The sequence below is a fragment of the Sphaeramia orbicularis genome, chromosome 20 (genome assembly GCF_902148855.1).
Source record: "Sphaeramia orbicularis chromosome 20, fSphaOr1.1, whole genome shotgun sequence".
Taxonomy (NCBI): Eukaryota; Metazoa; Chordata; class Actinopteri; order Kurtiformes; family Apogonidae; genus Sphaeramia; species Sphaeramia orbicularis.
This window is the reverse complement of record NC_043976.1, coordinates 7,491,759-7,501,203: the sequence shown is the minus strand read 5'-3', so window position 1 is coordinate 7,501,203 and position 9,445 is coordinate 7,491,759. Positions and strand designations below refer to the sequence as shown.

Here is a 9,445-nt window from a genome sequence, read left to right as displayed (position 1 = left end):
ATATGTGTTGTTAGACTCCAGCAAATAGAACTTTTGTCATTTGTTTTTCAATTTAACTTAACATGTGTGATGATGATGACAATTTAGCACATTTAATCTCTGTGGCAGATAATTAAAAAAAAAACAACAACTCCTGACCAATGTTATTTTATAGTTCGTCCTGGCAGTTTGCTTCAGAAGGTGTCTGAATACTTTTTACATATGACGCAGCAATAACGATATGCTTCGCGTTACGTCACTGATATTTAAAAAAGAAAGTCATTGATATTTACACAAATACTTAATTTTTGAGTCTCTATGTACAAGCAAGTCAAGACAAAAATGAAAAATAATGTTACAAATAATTACGACGAACAGTTGATGAATCAACACTGTGCGTAAGGCTCGTGGACAGACAATAACGTGTCACATGACAGTTCTGAATGCTGTGTCCGGCTGCGGCTCGTGCCCTAAACAGCTGTTGCATGGCAGGTCGAATGAACACATGAACTTATGTATGGAACTGAGATCATCTACGCGGATCCAACATGAAGGGAAAAACCAAAACAGCACCTTATCCGGAAGTCCCAACATAAATATGACGTAGTTCCGTTATGTAGAAACACCAGCGTAGAAAGTGGAAGTACAATTAAAAGCGTCTGCGCGCGGACATATTTAGACGTTTCATACACATGTCTTCAAATAACCTTAAAGAAACTCATTCTATGATATTTTTGACTATTTTGTCAATTACAGGAAATAGATTAGACCTCGTGGCGCAACGGTAGCGCGTCTGACTCCAGATCAGAAGGTTGCGTGTTCAAATCACGTCGGGGTCAAGTTTTTTTCCCTCTGCACTGACGTCATTCCATCGTGGAATGATGTAACTATGAACTATGTAACAATTGGTCATGAACTGTATCTTCAAACGCTAACCTTTTTGACGTGCACATGTTTTATACATGATCTAATACCCACATTTCATCTGATGCATAGTTCGAATTCCAGGGGGTCTGTGTGCCGCCCCCCCCCCCCCAAAGAGACAAAAATATCCGTTTGGTGGGGTCGAACAATTCTTCTGATTGTGTGAAAAATAAAGATATAGTATGAGTCTACTCCCATTCTTAGTGTTGGAACAGGTTAACCATTTCAGACACCCCTATTGTGGACTGTACCATTTCAACCATGACTCTGCTGAAAGCAACTACGAACCAACTTCAACTGGTGATGTTCGATATCACAGATTTCCTTTCTGATCCAATACTGAGTAAAATTCAGGCCGATATTGGTGATACCAATCCGATACCGATACTTTGTACAAATACACTTAATGTCTGGAAAATCTAGGAAAAAAATATCTATTTTATTTATTTTATTCTAAATCTATCATCTAGTATTTCTACAGAAGCCAAGAGCGGCTGTGGTTTAACATAATGGAAGTTATCTCGTGATAACGACTTCATTAATTCGTTATCACGAGATAATGAACTTTGTTATCTTGAGATAATGACTTAATTAATTCATTATCTCGAGATAACAAAGTTCATTTTCTCAAGATAGCGAATTAATTAAGTCGTTATTTCGAGATAACAAAGTTCGTTATCTCGTGGTAACGAGTTAATGTATTTCGTTATGTCATAGAGGCGTTAACGTTAGCTACTGTAACAAACAGCCCGTATAAACACAAGCACCTTCACCTTTTCACTTGGGCACTCTAACTTGCATATTTAACACTTTTGATAACACACAGCACTTTAAACAAACACATTTGCACATACCAGAAAAACTGCACACAACTGATTTTAAAAGTGGTTTACTTATTATTTATTGTCTTTCCTTTTCATGTTTAGATCCGCTGCCACTGTAGCACTTTAAATGATGGCTGCTTGGCCCTGGAGACAAAGGGAGACATAAATCAGACTCCACACAGACTTTGTGCAATATAAATGTGCAGTGTTTAAAGTTTAGCATTGCTTAGTGTTTGTGTGCAATGGTGGATTTTAAAGAGTTTCGTGAATGGTGTTTTAGTGTGTTTGTACTTATCTTGTCCTTGTGTACTTACCAGGTCCATCAGTCAAGAGAGTCCCTCCAGAAACAAGGGCCCTTACGAAGGTTCCGGGCTGGAGCAAGGCAGTGAAATGTGTTGGGGAGCCAAGATTAATGTTTTATTGGTTTATGGGTGTCTATTAATCTGTGGTGTTTGGCTTTAGAGTTGTATGTAGCTTGGGTTTTATATAGTTTATGGTTGTGGTTTTGGTTTATAGAGGTTTTTATGTTAGTTTTAACAATTTATGTAAATTTGTACATCCCTTGTTGAGTGGTAGTGGTTTTAACCAGTTAGTTGAACAGTATATAAGGCACCTGTTTCCATCACATCACTGGAGAAGACACTGCTTTTCTGATGTCCATCTGTACTTGCACTTTTTTGCATGTGTTTGTAAATATGGATTGTTGAAAAAATTAAAAATTTGTGCACCACGCCATTTCCTGCCTCTGCCCGTTCTCCTTCCACATCTCATTTACCTCCAACCGCTAAACAGCCAGCCTACGTTACAGCTACCTTCTTAGCAAGATAAGCTAAGTCTCTATTTAAACCAAACTTACTACTTTTTTGTGAGGTAAAATTGATTGTAATTTTCCAAGGAGAGAAAATCCCTTTGTTTCCATTCTCATTTTATGGTGACTAAATTGGGCTGTAGAAGTACAATCAGTGACAGTGATTTGCAAGTTTAGACTTCACATGAACCAGTTCAAAGTTCAGTTCATACAGAATAAATTTAATTCATTCATGTTCATAATTCACCATTTCAATTGCAAATTAATTAACATTCAATTCATTTAGCTTTTTTTTAACTGAAGAAAAACTAAGTATTTCTGTGCTTATCTCTCCAAATAAATCCTCTAAATATTATTGCCCATTACTACTGTCCCCAAATGTTTACACCTGTTTCATTTATCACAGCTAAGACAGTAACCCCATATTATCAAGATTTTATCTGGACCTGAAACATTCAGAATCTCACAAAAAGTCTAAACTGGTTCAAGTTCTTGAGTTATAAATATGTTCAATTTAGTTCATAGAAAAGTAAACGAACTAGTTCATGCACAACACTGATCAGTGAAACCTCTGAAGGCAACAAAAAAAAAACAGCTAGTAGGCTAGGCTAAGTCGTATGCCCATTATTTGAAATCTGTTTGTATTGTTTCTACATTCCATGATTTCTTATTTAAAGTTAGATATTTGTAGCTTCACCTGAGAGCCCAGATACTATTTTATTGAATTAAGATTCAATTTTATTCACAGAGACACTATGACGAAAAGGAAAGCGCAAACTGACATCAGGCGCTTTTTTGGTGCTAAAAGACTGAGTAGGAAATACTAGCACTAAGATCAACAGACAATTACAGTAAAAGTGTTGGTGCAGTTTGGTTTTACACACTGTGCATGTGTATGAAGGAAAGTGGTGGCCAGCAGACAGGACAGGCACAGGAGGAAAGCCAGGAGGCGGACATTCAGCAGGAGGAGGGCAGAGTGTGGGAGGCTGAGCAGGTGGCAGACATACGACATGATGAGGGCAGAGAGCACTCTTATCCTTCGCTTTAACACTAATTGTGGTGGCGATTGCGGCTATTTGTATTGATGTGGTAGTGGAGCATGATGGTCATAGAAGTGAAGTGAGTACCCCCCAATTACAGAGAGGTAATTTCCTCTCTGATCTGATGCACCAGAGGCAATTTGGCAAAAGCAAAGGTCTGGATAATAAAACCCTTTGTCTACCATCACCTGAAATGCGTGTCACAATGTTGGTTGATTTTGTGGTTAAATCAGTGATAGGGAAACTTCATCTGGTGTCTTCAAAAGTCATGACCCTGACGTGATTTGAACACGCAACCTTCTGATCTGGAGTCAGACGCGCTACCGTTGCGCCACAGAGTCATACAGATTACTTGTGCTGGTCAGTCCCATGAGCCAGTTTTTTCTGTGACTTATTTTTTCCCTTCTGTCTTTTATTGTGGGGTAGTGGGATACCGCTCTTATCATTTGGGGGAAAAAAAGCTGTGAATTTTATTCTCTCTTGAAACTCTTTAAGGAAAGAAACTACAACAAAACCAGGTTCAGATATGAGACAAATGAGACAACAGGCATACAGTTTAAGAGAAATATAAATATAGAAGAGTATCTGGTATTGAAATCACTTTTTCTGTAGATACATATATATTTGCAAAATAGTTGTACATGATGTTGGTACTGATATGATATGGGGGGATTTATTGTGAACTGTTCTATCATCTGAAACTAGAGTAAATTATGAAATGCTGCTTTAATCACTGAAAACCTGCTGTGCATTTATAATGGTTTTCTGAGATATAAGTACAGGTTATTTTTTGAACTAGATATTTTGTATCTAAGGGGAAGGGCTGTTTGGCCATCAAAACAGAGATTTTTCAGGACCACACTACAAACAGAAGGGTATGAGAAATCTCCCATAATTCTGTTCGAATCATCAGCAAGATGGAGATAAACACAGCAAAAAGTGCAGCAGTGTGATGAAAGAAACAAACAAATTTTCTTTGTAAACAACTTAATCATTTGATAGACCATTCATTGCCATTTCAGTGTGTTATAGATTGCATTTCTGTGGTTTGCGGTTGATAGCTGCAAAAAGATGACCAAAGCCCATGCAAAAGAGACGGCTGCAGCTGCTGATGGCACGGGAATTCTTTTGCAAATAAAGTTGTTGCATCTTTTTGTAGCGGCATCAATGACTGCTGATGATGTAACACGTCTCAAAGGGTTGTCCCATTTCATAGGAGAATATTTTAACCCCCTACCCCTTGCAACTCCATTCCAAGGGGTAGTGCCAAGTGCAAGGGCCAAGGGGGAGGGGCAAGGGGGAGGGCCGAGGGGTGAATTGGGATTGGGCCTAAGTCTTGTTTGTGTGACTGTGTATATAAGGCCAGGAATAGTTATTGCCTTGACTCCAAGGTGGGGTTTTGCATGATGAATGATGTGAAATATGATAATTAAGTAGAGTTTATACTACCACAAGCATACACTAATGTAGGGTGACCAAATGTCCTCTTTTGCATGTCCCCTTTTCATATCCTGTCGGGAGCATCCGGGCGGTTTTTATAAATTAGCAAAACAGTCCAATTTTCATTGTTTTTCACGGGAAAAACTCTCTAAATGCGTATATATAGGCGCAAACACAATTTCAATATCTGTCACTTGCTGGGTTTCCATTACAGTTTTCCACAAAACCAAAGCAATATTTCTACAATTTCAACAAAGTACTTGTAGGTGTTTCCACTGAAGAGTGTTTGGCTTCTGATGCATGATTCTAGTAAAGTCCTGTCTCACGACATGTTGTAATTCTCGTAAAATATTGTATACAAGGGAGTCGGTTTGATTCTGACATTGGTGGGGACACAAAAGTGCTCCAAGGCAGCACTACTAAAAGTTGATGTTTTTTAGCATTTGCGATCATAATTTCACATCATGTAGAGGTGATCAAACAAGCAAACAATTATAGTCAGTCTGTTGTAGCCATTTTGGCACCCTAGGCGAGATATGAATTTGCCCCCCCCTCCTCACACACACATGCACACACAAACACACATACATATTGGGGGGGCACGAAGAGGAGATACATGAAGCATGAGAGGAGGCGCACAAAGCAGCCAGCAGTAAACCACATAGAAACATATATGAAACAGCCAACTAGAAGTAAACCATATAGAAACATATATAAATCTGATAGAAACATTTATAAACCAGCCAACCAGCAGTAAACCATACAGAAACATATATAAACCACATAGAACAGTGGCTTCCAACCTTTTTTGGCTCGTGACCCCATATTATCATCACAAATTTCTAGCTACCCCAGACATTCAAAACGAGACTTTTTTTTTTTTGCTGAAATTAATTTGTTTCTGATCATATAATAGTTTGCTATACTATGTTGCAAATAAACGTTAATTTTAGACAACATTCAGTCTATATAATGTATATTATTGTGGACAGAGGCAGAAAAGCCAGGTGTAGATTACTGCACAAAGGGAGAATTTTATTTTCCTTGGTCAGGATGTGTACAGTCAGTCCAGCTTGGATTTACAAGGCTGACAATTAACACTGAACAAACAAGAACTCAAACTATGAATTATGAAAGAGCTGCAGCATCTGAAACCGACCACAGTGAACATTTGAAAGATAAACAGAACCACAGTGCTTCAGTTTCAGCAGCAGAGTTTGTCATGTCTCTTATGTATTGTCATTTTCTCTGTCAACTCACCATCTATTTTTTATTAGTAAGTTTTTATGTTTATCAATTACTAAAAATTTCAGGCGACCCCATTTGAATTCCAGCCTGGGGTCCCAACCCCAAGGTTGAAAAACACTGACATAGAAACATTTATAAACCAGCCAACCAGCAGTAAACCAGATACCAACATATAGAAACCAAACAGAAACATATGTAAACCAGCCAACCAGCAGTAAACCAGATGCAAACATGTATAAACCAGTTCAGCAGTAAACCAGACACCTTAGCAGATATCTCATATCTTAATCATCTACTGTATCATTATTAGCCAGCTTTGCTTCATTTCAATTTCAATAACATCAAACGTTTTTTAACATTATAAAAGGTTCCATACATCTATAATTGTATTACTTTTCTGCCTCCTCTTTTCTCTGCTTCTCAACTGTGCAGCTAAGGCCTTGGAAGGCCTTTTCATGGTGATAAACTCTCCATCCTTTACCTGGATGCTTAGTTCTACACCTGTCTGACTGTCATTCAGCTCCAGTCTGTCTCTGCCACTCACACACACAGTGAGCACCGGGTCTGGGAGAGCTCACCTGAGAAATTACAAGGGGGGTTGTTGTTTTGTTTTTGTTTTTTTTTCCTCTCATTTCTTTATTTTTAAGACAATTAATGAGAAATTATCATGTTATCAGTTATCGGCCTATGCCACGAACCGGCCCTGCACACAAGGACAGGTATAGGCACACGCGCGCACAGACACATGTACAAATGTAAATATAAATGACACCTCTGATATTCAAATCCGTCTCACTGACATGACCCAGGCAGAACAAATGCAAACATGTTAACAACTTACGTTAAGCGGTTGGAGATACATATGGACTGCCTCCTGTCTGATCCAACTTTTTTTTTTCCTGTCCAACTAGTGGGTAACTGTAGCTTTTACAAGTAGATTGAGTAACAACGGGGAAGGCCAATCACATGTACGATAGTGAAACCAATCAGAACCAATCAGAGAGTGATAATTAGGTTAGAGGCGGGACTTCTAGCAGAGACCAACAATTAACCCTTTGTGTGCCATTATCATTGACTAAACACTTCAGACAGCGGTTGTATTGGTAGGGACTAAACAGTAGTGGCTGGATATTGGTAGGGATGTGTCTCTAGCGTCCCTATGTAATTCTACGCCCCTGACTGTATAGTTCTCGTTTAAGGAAGATAGGCGCGCTGAGTTTCATGCAAAACCTCTACCAGTGTTGGCACTGTAGTGTCAGTTGCATCTACTACTGTCTTTAACAAAAGAAGAAAGGGACGTATAATTGTCCCAAAGTAAAGTCCTTATTTATGGCAGTGGCCACGCAGAATGGATTTCTGGGAGAGAATTGTACACCAAGAATTCACCAATGAGTTGTGGATCCAGAATTTCTGAACGACCTAGGCAATGTTTAATGAGTTGTGTGATGTAATTGAACCTCTTGTTGCACTAGACTTATCATGCCCTCAGGAAGCAGTTCCTACACAAAAGCGAGTGGCTATTGCATGATACAAACTAGAACCACCTGTTCTGAGTACAGGGTCATAGGTGAGACGTTTGGCCTGAGCAAAACCACCGTGCACAGATGTGTGAAAATGTGTAAAATGTGTTTCCATTACACTATTGAGCTATATCAAGAGCATAAAAACTTTTTTGTGATCTTTGACAGTTTTTGCAACATTTTGGTGTCTCCATTACCAGTTTTCTATTGTGCAATTTATTTTTTGCATATTTCTGAGGGTAATGGAAACCCAGTTGCTGTCACTGTCGGTGCAATTGGAAAAGTTCCAAATTCCGCTGGAAGAAAAGACTCTGGGCTTTCCAGTGATATATGGGACATTACAGTGAAAGGCCGTGATCCACACCAGCCTGTGGATGTGGGGATGGATGGACCTGTCCATAGACACACTATAGAAGGGGTGTCAAATATGTAGCCTGCGGGCCAAAACCGGCCCACCAAACGTTCCAATTTGCCCCATGGTACAAATTTCCAAAGTGCAAAAATTATATTGAAGTTATTAAGAGTCAAAGTTTCAAACTTGTTTTAGTGTAGGGGCCACATACAGACCACTTTTGATCTCAAGTAAAATAATCGCATAATAACCTCCAAATTTACTTCTTGGTTTAATGTGAAAAAAAATATTATGCCTGTTAATGGTGCAAAAAAACAAACAAACATTAAAATATGAAAATATTTACATTAACAAACTATCCTTTAACAATTAAATGTGAATAACCTGAACAAATATGAACAGCCTGAAATGTCTAAAGAAAATACAGTGTAATTTTAACTATATTCTGGCTGTTACTTAATGTTTTGTGCCTTTGTAGATCCCATCCATAATGCATATGATAAGTTGCCTTATTCAGCAAAAACCTATAAAAATTAATACAGTTTTTTTTTTTTTTTCCTATTATTCCACCTAAAACACACAGTAAAGCAAAACCTGATCTTGCCAGACCTTGAAAGTAGTAGTCCTGAAAAAAAGGACACAAGTACACACACACAGCAGCCTTTATGACACTTCTACAACTAGAATAATAAAATGATCCCAAGCAACCTGTTTCACTGAAATATTTTCTCCCAGGTTATAGGCTCCCAGGTTATATTTGCATAGAATACTACAGTGCTTACATAGCGTGTGATCAAGTAGTTTGAGGTGGAGCCGAGTGTTCTCTTTTTTGGAAATCAAAATACGGTCACCCTAATTAAGGCCAAACCCCTCACACGCTGCAATTAAAGGCTTCAGGCTTAATCTCAGCCAATGGGACTGTGAAAAGGAAAAGGATCAGATGTAATACCTCTGACCACCAGCAGATGGTACTTTACATCATTAAACAAAGTTCTTAAGTAGGACAGCTAAAGTTTACACTAAAGGTACAGGTCACATCCAACTGATGGTCACTGATACTGATCAGATATTTTAAGTAGAAAAGTAGAGGGCTGCTTGTTACAACAGGACACTTAAATCTATGAACGGATCCGGATATTTGCCTTGAGGTTTTGCAGCTTAAAGTCTTACCCCTATTTATTTGGGTGAGATTGTAGGATTACATGGCTCTGAGCTACACATGATTTATTACAAACTCATTATCAACAACCACTAATAGGTGCCATTAGGGAGACTTCAACACCTACTTCTGTTAGGGGGAAATCACAAGT

At 38.5% G+C, this 9,445-nt stretch overlaps 2 non-coding genes across 2 annotated transcripts; one reads left to right on the top strand and one right to left on the bottom strand.

Moving 5' to 3' along the window:
- The first annotated feature begins 746 nt into the window (after positions 1 to 746).
- trnaw-cca (transfer RNA tryptophan (anticodon CCA)) lies at positions 747 to 818 on the top strand. Its single transcript has one exon. It is a non-coding gene; the product is annotated as a tRNA-Trp (tRNA).
- Positions 819 to 3,844: 3,026 nt separating this feature from the next.
- Positions 3,845 to 3,916, bottom strand: trnaw-cca (transfer RNA tryptophan (anticodon CCA)). Its single transcript has one exon. It is a non-coding gene; the product is annotated as a tRNA-Trp (tRNA).
- Positions 3,917 to 9,445: the final 5,529 nt, after the last annotated feature.